The sequence below is a fragment of the Fistularia commersonii genome, chromosome 30, assembly GCF_037954325.1.
Source record: "Fistularia commersonii isolate RoL2024-O1a breed Wild chromosome 30, RoL_Fcom_v1.0, whole genome shotgun sequence".
NCBI classification, from domain to species: domain Eukaryota; kingdom Metazoa; phylum Chordata; class Actinopteri; order Syngnathiformes; family Fistulariidae; genus Fistularia; species Fistularia commersonii.
The window spans coordinates 11069872-11087919 of NC_141313.1; the positions used below are offsets into that span (position 1 = coordinate 11069872).

The 18048-nt window shown below is 49.6% G+C and overlaps 1 long non-coding RNA gene across 2 annotated transcripts in view; it reads right to left on the reverse strand.

Moving 5' to 3' along the window:
- LOC147216416 (uncharacterized) overlaps positions 1–18048 on the reverse strand; it is a 30847-nt gene that overhangs the window by 5714 nt on the left and 7085 nt on the right. The window contains exons 4-5 of one of the 2 annotated variants that reach the window (XR_015109181.1): positions 15334–15425; positions 9323–9423 (exon numbers count right to left, since the gene is read on the reverse strand). This is a non-coding gene — a long non-coding RNA (uncharacterized LOC147216416). The remainder of the gene's footprint in view (positions 1–9322; positions 9424–15333; positions 15426–18048) is intronic. The other variant, XR_015109179.1, reaches the window with a different exon arrangement.

The following is an 18048-nucleotide window of genomic DNA, read 5'->3' on the forward strand; positions in this document are numbered from 1 at the left end:
CGTTCTCACTCCCGGTCTTCTGAGTGGCACCTCGGATTGTTTGGGATGTGACTGAGGTCCCTCAGAGCTTCTTCTTGTCCAAGCCCAGCATCACCAGCTCCAGTCGCTCCGGTCATGTGACCATGTATTGTTTACAGGACTGGCTAAAAGGATACACAAGTCATGTAAACAAGGACACGCCCAAGTTGCTCGGTGAGTTATGCGTCTGCCATCCCAACAAGTCCCACGCATTTTTCCTTCCGGGTCTTTGCAGTCATTTGCTTCAGCCGCTTCGGTTCGTCGGTGTCTCCTCAGACCTGGTCCCGCACCAGATCTCGCTCCTCCGGCGTCTTCTCACCCATACGCCAGATCCTCCCGGCCTCGCCCTGATAGTATCTTTAACAGCGACACTATCTTGTCTAAACGGACTAAACACAAAGCTTGGCTGGATTGCAGCACAGGTGTAACCATGTCTGGATGCAGCAATGTCAGGGCCGAGTTGAGCGCCGCTCGCCCAGACCTTGAAGGTCATCTAGAAAGGCCTCTTTACATGGTGGCACTTTGACAGGTTGATTTACTGCCGTGTGCTAAATATTCTTTTTCATTTTTCAAAAGACGTCTGAAAGGTCTGAACCACAGCAGCGTGGTTTGTTAGCGAACACAGAGAAGGTCGGAAGACAAGGAGCCGTTCTGGCTCTGACCAAACCATACCACTGCATAAAGACTTTCTCCCTGCAGGTGCGGCAGCGCTAAGACTGAACGCTCACACCTCCTGCAAACCTCCACTGATTGGACGGAACTGGACTGATAACCTGGAAAGTCTGGAGGAAGGTCATTCCTGTTTGATGATGCCGATGCGGAGCAGACGGTACATTAGCCAGTACATTAGTCTTTAAAGCCCTTTTCTTAGGATGATGCTGGTGTTTGCACGGTGGACGCCGGCTCTTACGCCCGCATCGATCCTACATGTTTATCGGCCGAGATCTTCGCACGAGGGCTGCCCGCGTTTCCGGGTTGTGGAAAAATAAACATGCTACCATGTGTGCTGCGGAGACAAAGCCTCCTACCCTCCACCTTCTGCTCGCACAGCAGCGTCAGGTGCACTCTGGCATGTTTGCGCTGGCGCTGATTCAAGCCCCTCTAATGAGACCCCTGGTAGTCATCTTATCGGCCAGCCAGGAGTGTGAAAAGCTCCAAATCCCCCCCGCTGCTCCTTTCCTGGCTGTCCGTCTCCGGCCTGAAACGGGTTCATGTCCAGGCTCCCAACAGAACACCCAGATGACATTAGCATTGCAAATGTCAGGGTCTCTGTGCTGCGGCGAGTCTGGTTTTTTGGAGCCGACTGCAGCAGGACTCCGCATGAGGTTCTCCGTCACCCCGGGTGTAGTGGGTCCGAGCTGGAAATACAAGCGGGAGGATCCAATCAACAAGCCGGTCCGGTTCACAAGGTAAACACGGAAGTGGGAAGACCAGAAACAAGACCATTTGGAACCTGGATGGGTGTCAGGCCCGTGTCTCCATGCTGGTCCTGATGGGGGATCAGCTTCAGGCGAGCGGAGCAAACGCCGGAAAGGAAAAGAGTCCGAGTGAGAGAGTCTGAGAACTCGGGTTAAAATCCAACTAATATCACCAGCCTGCAGTCACTAATGGACAGGATTTCACTGAGAAGAGTCAATAATGTGACTCCAGCAGCTTGGTGGTGCTGAGCCAGCCTCAGTGTGGAGTCCTTTTTCTCTCTACAAGGACCTTAAAGCAGAAGTTAATGAAATAGAAATGGGAAAAAAAAACCCTTTAACTTGTTTTCAGTCTTTATCCGTGAGCCTGAGTGGTCGGTGGCTTCGTGTGTTTGTGCAGACGGGGGAAGGAGTGTGTGTGTCGATCTGCTGTGGAGGCGTTGTGCAAACAGCAGCGCGCTAATTTCATTTGGCGAAACCCTTTTTTGTCCTGTGAGCGTCAGGAAGCGTGACTGACAGCTCATCATTAACCCCTTAATGAGCTGCCGGTCCAGCCTGCAGAAACACAGCACTCTGCTAACGCCTGCCACTGCTAACGCTTCGCTCAGTGCTATTGCTTCACCATTGCTAACACCTCTCATGCTGCTAACGCTTTGCTCGCTGCTAACGCTTCGCTCTCTGCTATCGCTTTGCTCTTGGTCTTTAAGTTTCATCAGGATAAACAAACACCGTGTCACTTTCTACAAGCCAAGCACAGCGAGCATCACTGACGCGTTTGAAAGTCCACTCACATTTTCTTGCACATTCATACTATCTGACTTTTGGGTGAAAGTGTATTTAGTCTAGATCAGCGTTCAGAAAACCTACGGCTCGCGAGCCATATTTGGCTCTTTGGGTGACGGCAAATGGCTCCCAGACAATTTTGAGTTGAAAAAAAAATCAGTTTGGAACGGTTTTTTGAATACTGTATTCTGTGTCATTTTAAAGTAAACAGAAATTAGTTTTGAAGATAATTTTCAAGGGGCACCCGTCGGTCGGGTAGGGAACCGATGGCTTCCGAGCACGTCCGGGTCATTGTAAAGGTGAAGAAACCAATTTTATCAGAAGCCAACTAGTTTATCCGCTTCAACCCTTGTAACGTAAAAGGTGGTGAAAAGAAAAAAAGATGATGATTACTGTGCAGAGGGATTTGCATTTGTAGAGTATGTCTAATATGCAATGATAAAATTATATATATGAAACGGTAATATATAAAGTGGCACTTTGAACAAATCCATGCAGCACCAGAGGTCGCATTATAAGTAAGACATATTTAATTTATTATACATTAAAAACACTATATGACTCTCAATGAAATATATTTAGAAATGTTTGGCTTTTTTGGCTCTCCCAGTCAAATAGGTTCCTGACCCCCGGCCTAGATAAATGAATCGCCCCCTCGTCGTTCTTCTAAAGCTAGATTTAGAATTGCCACGGTGTATTTTATAGAAAATAACAGGCCGCTTTCAGCCTTTGGACTCGGGTATAATCACTTGATGTGAAAACTTGTATAATCCAGGGTTGAAGAAGTGCTCGGCTCAGAGGCTTTAACCAGCCTGAGGGTTCCAGGACCTGGACGCTCCCTGTCCTACGCAGCGAGGAATGGGTTGGAGGCTGCAAAGCCCAACTGCAGGTTCTTCAACCGTGTGGACTTCTACAGTGTGAAGATCCCCGTCTTCAGCCAATGAGCGTGGTCCCTTCCTCAGGGTCACGGGACAGAACCGACAGCGAAGACAGGGTCTGCAGGTGCTGGTCAATAAAAAATGCACCTGGAGGTGCCTCGTTGGATTCCCTACGCTGTCATTGGTCAGGTTCCCCGGGGGCGTGGCTTGGTCTTTTGCAGCATATCCCCATAGTGTTATGTCTTTCATTCATATTAAAGCTATCATTGTATCACTTCAGCTATTAGCATGTAGCTATTAGCATGCAGTGATGGATGATTCGTCCCTCCCAACCCTCACCCCTCTGTCTCTGTCACATTCTGACTCTCTCTCTCTTTTTACCCCAACTGGTCGAGGCAGAAGGCCGCCCACATTGAGCTTGGATCTGGCCGAGGCTAAAAGTCGCGTTTCCCCGCCGCTGTCTCCGGGTGCTCGCTCCTGGGGGAATGTTGGGTTTCTGGAGATCATCTCAAAGAGGGTGAGCCAGACCTGCTCTTCCCAGGTCCTCAGACACCTGGGATTTGGAGCCGTGCGGTTAAAATCTAAAATCTATAGACTGGACTTAGCAAAGAGGACGAAGGTGCTCTAAGCGCAACATCTGGAGGAAACTCTGGCTCCTAACGCGGCACAAGAAATAGAGGGACGTCCGTCTTGCCGTCAGACTGGAGAGAAGACGCACAGAAATAATTCAAAGTAGAATCCACGAAGCAGCTGCCGGATGAGCTTGAATGTTGTTTGAGGAAAACATCTGGACGCTCTGTCGCCCCGGAAACCAGCGCGTATTACCCAATGGTCGGAGAATGGAGAACAAAATCTCCTTCCTGTGAACGTCGGGACCAGAAGTGAACCGACGGAGTGCTTGACCTTCTCTCCCGCCCCGTCAGCCTTCTGTTCTTCAAAGAAGAGCTCCACGATAGCCTGCTCGGCGTCTCCTCAGAGTGTGATGTTTCAATGGTGTCACAGTCCATAAAGTGGATGCGCTCACACAGGGCCGGCTGTGTGTGAACGCCGCCCTCCGCCCGGCCAGAAGAAAAGACTTGTTTTCTTCTGAGTGTCTCTTGAATCCGTCCTATTGAGGCGGCGGCGGCGGAGCAGATGCCGCCGAATGAAAGGCCCGTCGTGTCCAGCTGTCGGGTACAGCCTGCTCTTTCTTCTGGCCCGTCTGAGAGCCCTCCAGCCTCGCCGCGTCCTCCTCGTCATCTGCCGACGGCAGGTCGGCCGTGGAGCCGGCAGGTGGGCGGCCTGGTTCCGCCGGTTGAACATCGCTCACCATTAGCTCCGCCTCCGACCTGCTCCAACTGTTACAGGGGTCACAGCGGTGACCTATGAGCAAGGCATCGGGCGGAGAACAGGAAAATATACCAGCACCGCGGTACATACTCTGACATAATACTTAGCCTTCTTCTTATCAACCAACTCAGTGTGAGCAACTCAGAATCTGACTTCTTGAGGGAGGAAGGAGGCAGATTTCACTTCCTTTCAGCAAAAACTGTCTTAATGTGGTTTTTTTGTTTTGCAGAAGTGTTTTCAGGAGGTGTGTGTGTGTGTGGTGCACTCCTCAGCTGCAACATGATAACATTGCTGGGAGCAGAGACAGAAGAGGTCAGGACCTAAAAGTTCCTGTAAAACATAGAGGATGTTTCTCCTTCAGCATTTGTACGTTGAACCTTCAGGTACTGAAGTGCTGAGTCGCTGATTCTCAGTGACTGCGACAAAACTGAGGACACGTCTGCATCACCAGCATCTACTGATAGCTGTCGCATAAGGTTCAGGGTGGAGGAGGTTCCCCTGGGGTTCAGCAGGAGGCTACACCATGCCTTCGCAGGGCACGTCGGTATGCACGTGCCGCTCTGATGAGCAGACCATGCATAGACACCGTTCTCCGACAAAAAACGCATCCGGGTCGGGCTCAGCGATTGTGGCTATTTCCAACGGGAAGCTCGGTGGATGGAGATACAGATGTACGTGGAGAGGGATGGAGGTGGACGTGAGGAGAGGATTTAGCTGTGAAACTACTGGAGCACCAGGACATCTCCATGAATCATTCACCATCTGCTGGTCAGAGGGAGCAGCGGAGGGAGAAGATAGTCTTCCTTCAAATGGTTTCAGGGCCACAAACAAAGCTTTTGGGTTCCTCTGAACCCCGGTGAGGACATGAGGGTACCTCGCCGCGAGGACCACGAGGGACAATGCCGGGGATCAGCTCTGACGTGAAGATTCTGCAGTTCGAACTCATCATCATTCCACCGTGGCTCCAGTGGCCACATGATGGGATCCAAAACTGAATGAAGGGAGACCTGGCAGAAGGTCCCACTTCCCCTGGTGTTTCTGTTGTTTCTCCTGGCCTTTTTATTGCAAGACCTGGGGGAATCAGCTTCTTCTGGAGCATACCGGAGGTATTCTGCTTGTTTTCACGGGTTTCTGCTTTGCTTTTGGACTTTTATTTGAATATGCTACACTTTCAGAGAGAGAAGCAAAGCAAGCCTGCAGAGATGCACATCCAGGAGTGTGACCTTCCGCCACCCCCTCATATATTCATGATGTAATCCCGAGGCCAGATCACGTCCAGAACAGAAGGCTAAGGACGGTCGGCAGGTAAAACCCGGCGCAGATCACGGCACCGAAGCTCAAGAATGTAGTTCGTATTCGGCTCTCGGCTGGCTTCCCGCCGGGACAGGATGTTACCCAACTTCTCCTTTGTGCTGCGGCCCGAGGAGAAAGTTGCCCCATCTTCTCCCCCGCGGGCTTTCACAACACGTCGGCAGGTCTGCGCACAGCTGCAACCAAGACGATTGTGAGCTCATTCCCGGGACACACTTCGGCGGGAGCTTCATCTGAAGACCAGGGGATTGTTGGTTGACTCAGCATCTTCTGCACAGAGGACATCTACATTATGTGACTTGTTATGGGACGAGAATCCCGACGCCAGCAGTGGCGCGATATCATAGAGATAGAGGAATATGTGGGCAGCGGCTGGGGTGTGATCCCTCGCAGGAGCAGGACGTTTCTGCGTGGGTTTAATTTCAGGTGACTCACTGCTGTGGAAACCTGCCATTTTATCTCTTTTCACTCCTCCTCTATGACAAATCTCGCTGTTTCAGAAATAATCTGTTTGTTTTTTCGCGACAGCTCGTCCTCTTGTTTGCATGAGACGTCGCAGGATTACAGAGCGCCAGTGAATGAGCCGACCGCCGCGTGGACGGGGAAGCTGCTGAATCCATGCTGATGTTGCAGCCACAGAAATCAGGACGTCCAGAACCCTGGTGGATGGGAGTGTTGCATAACATAACTGCTGGGAATGTGTTTTGATACGGCACCTGAAGGCATCACAAACACACTGCGGAGCAGAGTCGAGTGTGTGTGTGTGTGTGTGTGTGTGTGTGTGTCTGCGGAGCTTCACACCTGCACTGGCTTCCTGCTCTCAAAGTGTCTGCAGGACACCTGCACTGTCACCTCCCCTTCTTCACTGGAAACTTACTTGAAAATACACAAATATATAAATATACACACTAAAATATACAATCATGACCAATAAGGCCTCGAGTGTGTTCTGTGCAAACAGCAGAGAGCTGCGCACACACACACACACACACCAGACCATGGTGTTGTGTTTTGTTAAGCAGGCCACAAAGGACGGCAGCACAATGACGGGGAGGTGAGAGATGAATAAGAAAACAGGGAAAGGGAGGAGTGTCTGTGTGTGTGTGTGTGTGTGTGTGTGTGTGTGTGTGTGTGTGTGTGTGTGTGGCTCCAAATTGCAGGGCGGCTGGGCTTCTGCTGGGGCCAATAATGGTTCCATCACGAGGGTTTCCATATATCATCAGTTCCACAGCTAATTTGCAGCTCCAGGGACAGAGATGGACCAGGGAGGTCTGCAGATGGTTCTCTGAGGACCTGAAGTATCTCTGGGTTCCACCTCCGAGGGCGGTGGAGGACGGGATGCTAGATGGTGTGAGAGAAGATGTGGGGGAGGGGGTTTCTGCTGCCACCGGGCGAGAGGCAGGTTCAACAAGATCCATCAAAAGGCTTCATAGGGAGACACCCAAACACTCATCTCTGGACATGAACCTCCTGCATGTGTTGGACGGTGGTAGGAAACCGGAGGAATCCCACACAGAGGGGGCCCCCTTGGGACCTTCTGCTGTGATATGGAGGTTCTAACCATGGCTCCAGGGTGCTGCTGCTAATCAAAATTCATGTCTGTATTCTTCATTCATTAACTGGAAGTGGTCTTCTCAGTGGAGTCCACTGCTCACGGGCAGAAGTGACACAGCAAGGCGGACAGAAGGCTACATCCTGATGAAGGCTACATCCTCTCATGATGCATTTGTGAAAGGTGCGGTGGTTGTAGGAGAACATGTATTTGGTCACCTTTATGTGAGTTGGAGGAGATTTACATTAATGCCCCCCCCCCCCCCCCCCCCCCCCCCAACTCCCCCATCCAGCCAAGGACGAGCCGCCCGCTCCCGCTCCAGATCGGCTCCTGCCTGCGGCCATTAGCCGAAGCCCGTTTCAAATGGATTTTACTTTTAAATCACAGCATTCAAATCACCAAGGTCTGCTAAGCAGCGTGGACACGCATGTGTGGATGTTCATATCCAGAAAAAACACCTCAGCTCCAGGGCAACATGAGGCAAAAGCCAGCTCCGACATTTCGATCTCGGTATTAAATGCCGAAATGGCCCGCATGTCTTCTTCACCTTGGACCTTACCGAGGACCTGACAATGCCGCCCGAGGGGTGTTTGTGTTGGGGGAAGGCCTGGAGGAGTTCACCCCGCCTCAGCTCACTGCCATCCTCTGCCGAGAAGAACACGCATCACAAACACAAAGCTCTTTTTACCTTTGCCGCACCTAAATAGTAGAAGCACGGTCATTTCTTCTGTATCCAGTGACCCCTCTGTGATGCTCACTTCCCAGACGGACCTCTGGCCACGTCGCTTCCTGCGAGTTGGACGGAGCTCCTCCACAGGAGACACTTCAGGCTCACAAAACCGCTCCGACTTCCAGGGAACGATCGGCCCCTTCTACCTCTTCCCCGTCAGCACACCCTGGCCTCCGACTCAGAGGTTCTGATCAGCATCCTACCACTTTGACCTTGGCTGCAGAACACTCCAGGAGACCAACAGAGCAGAGATGAGAGCATACATGCAATGGAGCTTTAAGTCGGAGTGTCCAAAGCCTGGAGGTATGGGCAGAAGGTTGCTGGTGCCTGTTTGCGATGCATCCTAAGAAGAAGACTTCAGGCATGAATTTGAGGACCTTTAGACACTTGTCGAGGGCTCAAATGGGTGCTCAAGTAAGAAACCTGGGAGCGAGATGAGATGGCCATGGAGAAGGACCTCACAGAAGCTCGAGCAGGGGTGGGAAAACTTTTTGGCTCATGGGCCGCATTGACTTTTAAAATTTGACAGACGGGCCGGATCACCGCAAGATACGATACATATAAAGAAAGAAATCCATTTGTTGTTTGCTTTGAAAATAAAACCAGTTTGGTTTTGAAGGCTCTGACGTTTGCTTGCATTTCATGCACAAACTGATTTTTCCCTCGTAGCGTCACGTCCAGCTCATTCATGTGTGCAAGTATGGAAGTCTGTACCAATCTTCGGCGGGCCGGATGTGGCCGTAGTTTGCCCATCCCTGAGCTCGAGTGTGGCCCAGGGAGAAACCTGGTAAGCTCAACTCCAATTAATGGGAGGTGATGCTTGAAGGACAACCTTTGGATGAGCTGACCAGAAGGGCTGATTTCACTTTTTAACCAGACCAGAAGGAGTGCACCCTCACAGGGGGGCTAGGTGGACCTGGGAGCTTTTGCCAGAGGACCATGGTTGGCTAAGGTCCATTTAATCCAGATTCGCATCTTTCCAAAAGACATTTGTAAAATCCTCCAGACATTTCCCAGATTTGTTTGAAGTCCTTTGAAACTCTTACTGATGGAAACGGTTCCTATGAATTGGATGTCCTTATCTGATCATTGCAAACCTTCAGGTACTCCATGTTTGTTCAGCCATGAGCTTCAGACTGTAAACTTCACAAATACTTCACAGAATCAACTGGGAGAAGCTCAGCAGCCATCATGCCTTCACCTCCAGATGGATGACTGATGACTTAATGTCAAACCTCACAAACTAACATTTCATCGATGAACAACGATCGGCATCGATATGAAGACGGTCGAAGGCGATACACACCTACCATGGCAGGAGATACAGGCAGGTGTTAGCGGGTGGACCACGGCTCCTCTTTGACATGTGCGTCTCCGACCAACTTCCTGGACCTGCCCACCAACTGTCTTAAAGGGACATTTACAAAGAAAAAACTAATTAACAGAAAAACTAACATTTCCTATTTGAGGATTCATTGACCTCCTGAGACACAGAGAATGACCTTCTTGTCAGCATTTTTCTGGGATTATAAGTTATTGATCCCAAATATGTCCATGACGGCATTTACTCCTTATCTCACCTACTTCAAATCAATTCATCACCTCTTCCTTTCTGCTCTTTGAGTTTTCACTCCACAGAGGAGGTCCAGGAAGTGTAAGAGGAGAGGGCTGGATGGAGGCAGGTGATTGGCTGAGGGTTGTATTGAGGCAGATGATTGGCTGAGGGTCGGATGGAGGCAGGTGATGGGCTGAGGCTTTGTTGTATGGAGCCAGATGATTGGTTGAGGGTTGGACGGAGGCTAAGGGTCAGACGGAGTCAGGTGATTGGCTGAGGGTTGGATGTGGGCAGATGATTGGCTTAAGGTCGGATGGAGGCAGGTGATTGGCTGACGGTCGGCTGGAGGAAGATGATTGGCTGATGGTCAGAGGGAGGCGGGTGATTGACTGAGAGTTGGATGGAGGCACATGATTGGCTGAGGGTTGAATGGTGGACGATGATTGGCTGAGAGTTGGATGGAGGCAGGTGATTGGTTGAGGGTCGGATGGAGGCAGCGATTTTACATTACATTACATTACAGTCATTAAGCAGACGCTTTATCCAAAGTGACTTACAAAAATTGCAATTCAATAACCGAAGATCCAAAGTACCGGTCGTTGTTATTCAGAAGTCACCACTCTACCAAATAGCCAGATGATTTGTAGAGGGTTGGATGGAGGAAGATAATTTTCTTCTTTTTCTCAGTACTTACTGGCTGGTGACAAACATGGTGTCTGCTAACTGATCATTTTTAATCTCATTTTGTCACCAAGATTCTAAAATCCGGTTCCATGCGGAGAAGGTAGCGTTGCCGTGGCAGCCAGCGTGCGCGCATTATGTGACCAGCGAGGGGTGAAAATGGAGAATGAGCGGTCGATCCGAAGTTTTGTGATGGAAATCATGTAAACATAAGGCCTAATCTTCAGATTGAGTTGTATTGCTAAGCTGAGCGCTACGCGGGTTTATGGGTGATTCATTTCCTGTTCTGTACAAATAAAGACACTGGCTGGAAGAGGCTGCTGCTCTCACATGAAGTTTGTCTGTGTGGATGCGTCGGGGGGGAGGGGATGGCTGTCGGGGAGAACGGCGTCATTGACGGGAGGCCGTCTTTAAATACCAAAGAGGCAGATACAGATAAGGAACGTACAAATCCCGCCCACGCGCCCTCCAGGACGGAGCTGGCCTTCAGATGCCTGATGCCTTGCTTTGCGCGGCCAGAGACCCGGTGGCAGGAGAGCGTCAGAATGCTTGTGCAAGGATGGGGGTGGAATTCGAGCTATTTAAAGCGGTCTCCGTGCTGGATGTGCCCCCCCCCCCCCCCCCCCTTCTGTCCTTTTCCACTGAAGTCCACACACTGCTGAGGCTCAGTGCGGCAGGCGTGTAGGACTTGCCGCCGGGCTCAGTCCGCTTATGTAACACTGTCATCGGCAGGGGAGATGCACCATCTGGGCCCAAGGCTACTGTACTCGTAGTCCTCGTTTGGAGAGCTAAACAGCAATAAGGATTAATCAGCGTGGCTGAGCATGCATATCGTACAGTCATCGGGGCCATCAGCGACTGCAGGGACTCTGATTAGGTATTTTCATGAAAGCACACATTGGAGTTGATGCACATCATTACTGCATCCTGTTTATAAGGTCAGCTTCAGCTCCTGCTGTAAACACGCTGCTGAAAGGACGCGTGAACACAAACACTTTCTCAGTCCAGCCACGTCAGATTTTATCCATATAGATTTTACCCGTTTAGATTTTATCCGTAGATCTCCGAATTACAACCCAGGTGTCTGATGACCCTCTACGTGCAGATCTATAGTAGCTCAACATAAATCCTGAAATCTTACAATCATAGCTTTAACCGTCATGAGAGGGATAAGGATGGCGGACCAAGAGAAAAACTATGGGTAAGCGCTCTTTGAGTATTTCTCTTTGAATTTCTAAAGAGCAAGAGAAGTTATGGCGACGGACCAGAACATACAAGATGTTATCAATTCAAATGGCCCGCATACTTCCTAAAGAACATGACTGTCACTCAAACCCTTTATTTACATTTACATCCCTTTATTTGATTGGTCACATGTTTTCAGTTTCATTCTAACTAAATGAAACGTTGCAACATTCATCGACTATCCACTCTCCAAGCAGGAGCTGGCTAACTGCTCCGCCCAGACAGAGAGATGCTGTGCTAACATGTGCTAACAATGCTAGGAAGAGGCAACTAAAAATAAAAAAGGAAAATTGAATTCCTCATAGTGTAATAAATGATTGTATCCCGGTGCCCCTGTATTGAAATTGGGCTGAGATGTTTGGGGAAATGATGGTCAGACTTGAAGGACCGAGTGTTTCACGCAAAAGCGTGATCTCTAATGCCGAGCCGAGCCGAGCCCCAGGCTAGCCCTGGACCGTCACGGCGGCAGACCTTGCTTACGACAGGTGTTATTCAACCTCATTTTCCACCTGTGAAGGTGATCAATAGACCAGCTCTGCTGTTTTGCTTCATCATGAGAAACCCGGAATTACTTGGTGCGTCTAAGAGCAGCTGGGAGTGAAGAACAATGGAGGACAACGAGAAGATGATGAAGAAGATGAAGACCAGGAAACAGCAGCTGCTGGCCGGTTTGCTGTGTCAACACAAACAACGATAGCTTGACACACATTTAAAATTTCCCTTGGAAACACAGTGAGTGACCACCCTCCGTCCCAGGTCTCTCAAGGCTTCGACGAGAAGAACAGGGGCTCTGGAGTCGTCAGATGAACCACAAAGAGGTCTCCTGCTCTTCGACCTTCTGGTTCCTCCTGTCCAGTCCATCTGCTTGCCTTTCATCACAAACGGACGTGGTTTTGAGCTCCGGCTTTCCTCCCATCCTGCCGTTTCCTGCTCCTCTTTTCCAGACCAGCTCTGGGTCTGTTTGGATGACTTCAGACGGCAGGGGGCTCCACGTCCAACTCCATCTTCTCTCTATCCATCAGTCCAAACTGATATTTGATGACTTTGCTGTGTTGAGTGCGATGCTTTCTGGCTGCTGCGTTATGGACAGCAGGACACCAGACCTCTAATCCGGAGGTGTGCTCCTCCAGCCGCTGAGGATGGAGATGTTTGGTGAGCAGAGCGGAGGACGGTCAGCAAAAGTCATCAGTGCGATGCGGATAACTCGAAAGGGTGCCTTCAGATGAGAGTCTTCAGCTAAGCGTCTATTAGGTCCACCGAGGAAATGAACCGCATCTCATATAAAAAAGGCTTCTACCTTTGCTTGCCTGTGGATTTTAAAATCGTGTCCTTCTTTGAGGACCCGTTCAATAACATGGGAACATGTTACATGGAGTAATCACGACAGAGGGCATGTCCAAGGGCTTCTCTCCCCTTTTTTGAATGGAAGATGTCCTTCTGCGTTATTGAAGGTCAAATAACTGCTGGAAGCCATCACAGGCTTAGCAGCATCAACCGCTCGTTGCAAAAGGCGTCACGACATACTCCGTAATTTTCAGGAGGGACACGTGAAGTGGGATCCTGTGCCTGCATCCATCTCACTCTCAATGAATGGCGTCTCTGACTGGTCAGCCAGTGAAGGTCGAATCATTTCATTGCCGGACTTTCATTCAGGCTTGATATTGTATTCATCATTTCGACATCACACCACTTCACTGATTCTCTGCACTGCCACAGGGGGCGGAGCCTATTGACACACAACATCGTAAAGTTTCTGCAGCTAACCAGGGTTACCACGCCGGTAACGGAAACCGGGCCGCCTGGTGAACGCCAGGAATCCTAACCACCAAACCGTACGGGAGGCGTAAGTGGGTCACCAGAACAGGCTGAAACACAAGGAGGGGAGAAAACAGGAAGCGAAAAGACAGACCTAAATTCACTCCGAGAAGAAGAAGCTGACTCAGCAACGGGGAATCTGTGGATCTAATTCAATAACACTGGTGTCTCCATGGCCAGCTGATAAAGCTCTCAGGAGGTTACTTGACCCACTGTCTGATAAGAAGAGGCTGCATTAGCATAGAAAAAAGCATTGGCAGGGAACCAGATGGCTTCGCAATGGTTGGAGGCAAATCTCCTGACCGGCTCCGATATCACTGGACCAGAAATGCGATGCTAGCTGTAAATAATCATACCATGAAGACAGTATGGACTCCTTAACCATATGATTAACTCAGTAAAGATCAAGACACTTTCTATCTTGGAAGGAACCGAAAGTCCTGGAAGGCATTAGCTGAAGTTGGAACTGGACTCCCTCCGATTGCGCGGCCTGTTCAGCACCGACCCGGTCCAGCTTGGTGCGGCAGGGCTCATAAGGAATGTGAAAGCTGCAGAACCCATGATAGAACATGTCCATCCTGGCGTGTCTTCTCGAAGCCGGTCGTGCTCCGATTGTCCATGCGGAGCGTGCCGTGATCGGTGGACCACCCATTGCATGAACCCCGTCCCTTCAAATCCAGAAAGCAGCGATGTCTGCGGAGATTCTCGATCTAGCCGGGGCAGCTGGACTTGAATTTCTTCACCCCATGACAAGAAGATTTAGACTAGAATTCACTGTGTCCAGGATTACCAAGAACTGAGAACAGATAAGATTCTGACGTCGAAGCAGTTCATCTCTGAGTCCAGGTGGACATTCTTGTTAAACGTAAACCTCTCCTCTCTAATGATTCTTGGATTGTTTTCGTGGAAATATGACGGACAGAACGGCAGGTGAACCGGGATGCTGTCGAACATCATGTGATCCTGTAAAGGACCTGCCTTTGCCTCCAAATGACAAACGAGCGGTTCATCCTCCTTCAGCAGAACCGGCCCACGTCCTGCTTTGGCAGCAGATTAAAACGTACAAACTAGGAGCTCAGAGAAGAAGAGCTGATCTGAGCTGAGCTCGTGTTGAAGAACGGCTCAGCTCACACACACGGGCGGGTTCATTATCATCATTATCGTAACACCGTTCTCCAGCGCTAATTGTTTCACGGCCCCTTGACGTGCGTATGCTAAGCTCTGAGGATGCATCTCCACGTGTCTCCTCTAATTGCAGGGTGTCTGATTGCCTTCAACCGCACATTTGGATTCCTTGCTCAGCATCTCAGTGGCCTGAGTGTCCAGAACTCCCGAGTGTCAGCACCCCTCCAGGCAGCGCTCGAGCCATCGTCAAAACCAAATACTCCCGATCACTTGCACGCATGGATGCAGAAAGGCGGTAGAGGAGGGCCGGAGATGATCACAAGGTGGTGGAGGAGAAGCTACGGTGCAGAAGAAGCATGCAGAAGAAGCATGCTCCTCTGCTTTTAGATGGTTTCCAAAGAAGGATTCATTCATGCTCTGGTTCATCATTCATCATTCAGTCATTCATATCCAGGGCTTATCCTGCACTTGGGGCTGTGGGGGGGCGGAGCCTATCCTGGCAGTGACCGGGTGAAAGTGGCGTTCATTCTGGACCCGTCCATCACAAAACAGTCAACATATAGAGACATGAGATAAAAACACCCGCAGGTTTTTTTCCCACCATCTGTAATCCTGCTCTTCTACCTCCAATGACTTCCACTCCCGCTCGCCCTGATCTTCTGACCGCAGCTCCTCCTGGCCTTGGTCGCCTTCTTGAAATATCACACATGAAGTTACACGTATGGTTGGCCTTTAAATTTGATTTGTGGTTTTTAAAATGCTCACATCCATTGCTAAATTGTGAATAATGTCCTTCTTCTGAATGTGCCTGCTTAATAAAAACAATACAGATGAAACTAATCCCATTGTCTGGGGTCGCGTTTCTTTCCGAAGGCGGTGTAATGCTCGATCTTTACCATTCCTTCCAGAGCATAGCCGGGAGCCACCGGCCTCCATCCCCAGGCCCACCGCGAGCCACGTGGCACTCTGATCCTGGGTTTTCAGGTGACTGGAGGAGGATGAAAAGATGCATGTAATGAGGGACTGACAGTGATGCACCGTATGCGGCGCAAAGATGTTTTTGGATGTGAGTGTGTGTTTTCAGAGTTATGGTCATCTCAGACAGGAAGAGATGCTCATGCATAACCATCGGCGGGACTGCGCTCCTCATGTAAATAAGCAGCCGCCGGAGCAAGACCACGTCAGGCATCATACGCACGGAAACCACGGCAACGGCCCTGCGCACGGCTGAATCCAGTACCACTCGATATCACACTGCAGCACCACAAAACCTCACAAACAGGTTGGAAGAGCTCAAACTAAGTGTCACTATATAAAAAAAAAGACAGGGTTCCTGCTTGGCGCTGGTTCCATGTAAGGAAACGGGCTTTGAAATAGGCCAGAAATAAGAAAAGGTATATAGATATCCAAACTAAGCGTTTTTAGTTCAATTTAGCAACAACCAGTCAACTTTGGCCGACCGATCTTCTTGCCGTCGCTCCGACCAGAGCACACGGAGTGTCGGTGGGTCTTCATTGTCCAGTTCCACGTGCACAGATCCCGGTCCATCATTAAGTCACGCTTTGCAGATCGCTTACGTGTTCATTTTGGATACCAGATGTATCGGTGGGAGGATTTTTGAGTGGACAAACACCTCAAAACACCATGAACTCACCAGAAGGTGGACATTTGGACCTTCATTTATCCCTGTGTTGCTGCTGACCACGGCCAGGGTCGCATCAGGAGACGTATCTTCCCAGTTATGCTGACGACACCTGGCTTTACTGATGACACCGGGCCTTTTTTGGATCTTGATTCAAATTCAAGGAAAGCTCATTCTCCAAAAAGACCCATCCTCAAGAGGGGCCTGGATTCTTGTATGTTCCTCCTGACCACTGGTCTGGTCCATCAGGTCAAACTGTATTGCAGATGTGCTGACATGGTGTAAAAGCACTGCGTGCACGCAATACTTGGGTGACGTGCCTCCTCCAATGGCCTTGGTGGGTCCCGGTCAGACCTCACATTGGCAGAAGATCCTCCCGCTTTCCTCGGAGGTCCTTCGGTGGCCTCGAGAAGGACCATCTTTACCAAGGTCATGAACTATGTCAGTCAGGACCTCTGCTTCTGCTGCAGCCTCACTAGTCAAGCCAGGATACTCGGTGTACGAGGTGACGCTGCCTTCATGAGCTGAGGTTATTGATTATTGATTGGGTGACTCGTATTGATTCATTCAAAGTTCATGATCTCATATTTCACTTTTAAATGGACAGTATAACGCTGATTAGATGATTCCAACAGTTTGGAAACTTAAGTAACACACAAAATGGTTAGAAGATACTTCTTTGTAAATGTAGACACACACACACATATATATGTGTATATATATATATATATGTATATACATGTACACGACAGTCTCAGAAAATTAGAATATGGTGATAAGTACTATATCTTCTGTGATGCAATTAAAAAAACAAAAATGTCATACATTCTGGATTCATCACAAAACAACTGAAATATTGCAAGCCTTTTATTATTTTAATGTTGCTGATTGTGGCTTACATCTTAAGAAAACTCAAAAATCCTATCTCTAAATATTACAATATCATGAAAAGTAATTTTTGTTTTTTTAATTGCATTCCAGAAGACAAAGAACTTTATCACAATATTCTAATTTTTTGAAACAGTTCTGTATATATACTAATGATGATATCAGATGGTGTGAATTTGTTCCCAGACAGGTTTGTGTGTCTGATGTGTTTTGTCTCTCCTCCACATCAGAAACCAAAAAGATGTCAGTAACCAAAAGTGAGAAATACTTGCAAGCACAACGTGGGTCTCTTGTAATGCATTTCCTGTGGAAAAAGAAAAGATCCTCCATGTTGTGGGCTCCCTCAGGCCTCCTGAGACGGCTCATTCACCGCCCTCCACGTCAACCCCTTCGATCTCCCAGGAGACCAGAAGCGTCGCAGACGAGTCCACGCCCGGCGAGATCCGGCTCTGCGGCCACACATCTCACTTTCACCGGCAGCTGTTGTGAGACTGAAATCATTGTTTTGTTTGTTTGGAGGCTAGTCTTTTCATCAGGCACGGCCGGGCCGGCCGGGTCCGGCCGTGGAGAGCCCTCGCCGACACGCTCCTGTGGCCTTGCAATCAGTGCAGGATCAGGTAGTGGTGAAGCTGCTCTGCAGGACGCTGGCGTTCACTTCTTCATTGGCAAAGACTCCCACAGGTGCACTAACACAAGCAGCTCGGGAAAATCACACTGATTACATCCCCATCGCTTTCAGTCCTGGACTCACGAGCTGCTAGACGACACTAACAAATCCAGGAATGACCATCTGAGGAGAGCCTGCGGGTTTCCAGTAACGTGTGAACATTGGATCCCAAAATCAATGGTTGCTTTCACCCATTCACACACACACCGATTCCACCGGAGCTACCACGGAAGGCGGCTGACCAGAAAACTGGCAGCGACCGAAGGGGTCAGCGTCTTTGCCCCAGGACAGAAGGAGTCGGGAAACAAACTGCCAAACTTTCAGTCGGAGGCCCGTCCGCTCCGCCGGTTGAGACACAACTGCCCAAAAAATGTGAAACTTTAAGCGAAAAATGCACAATGCGCATTTCCCAGT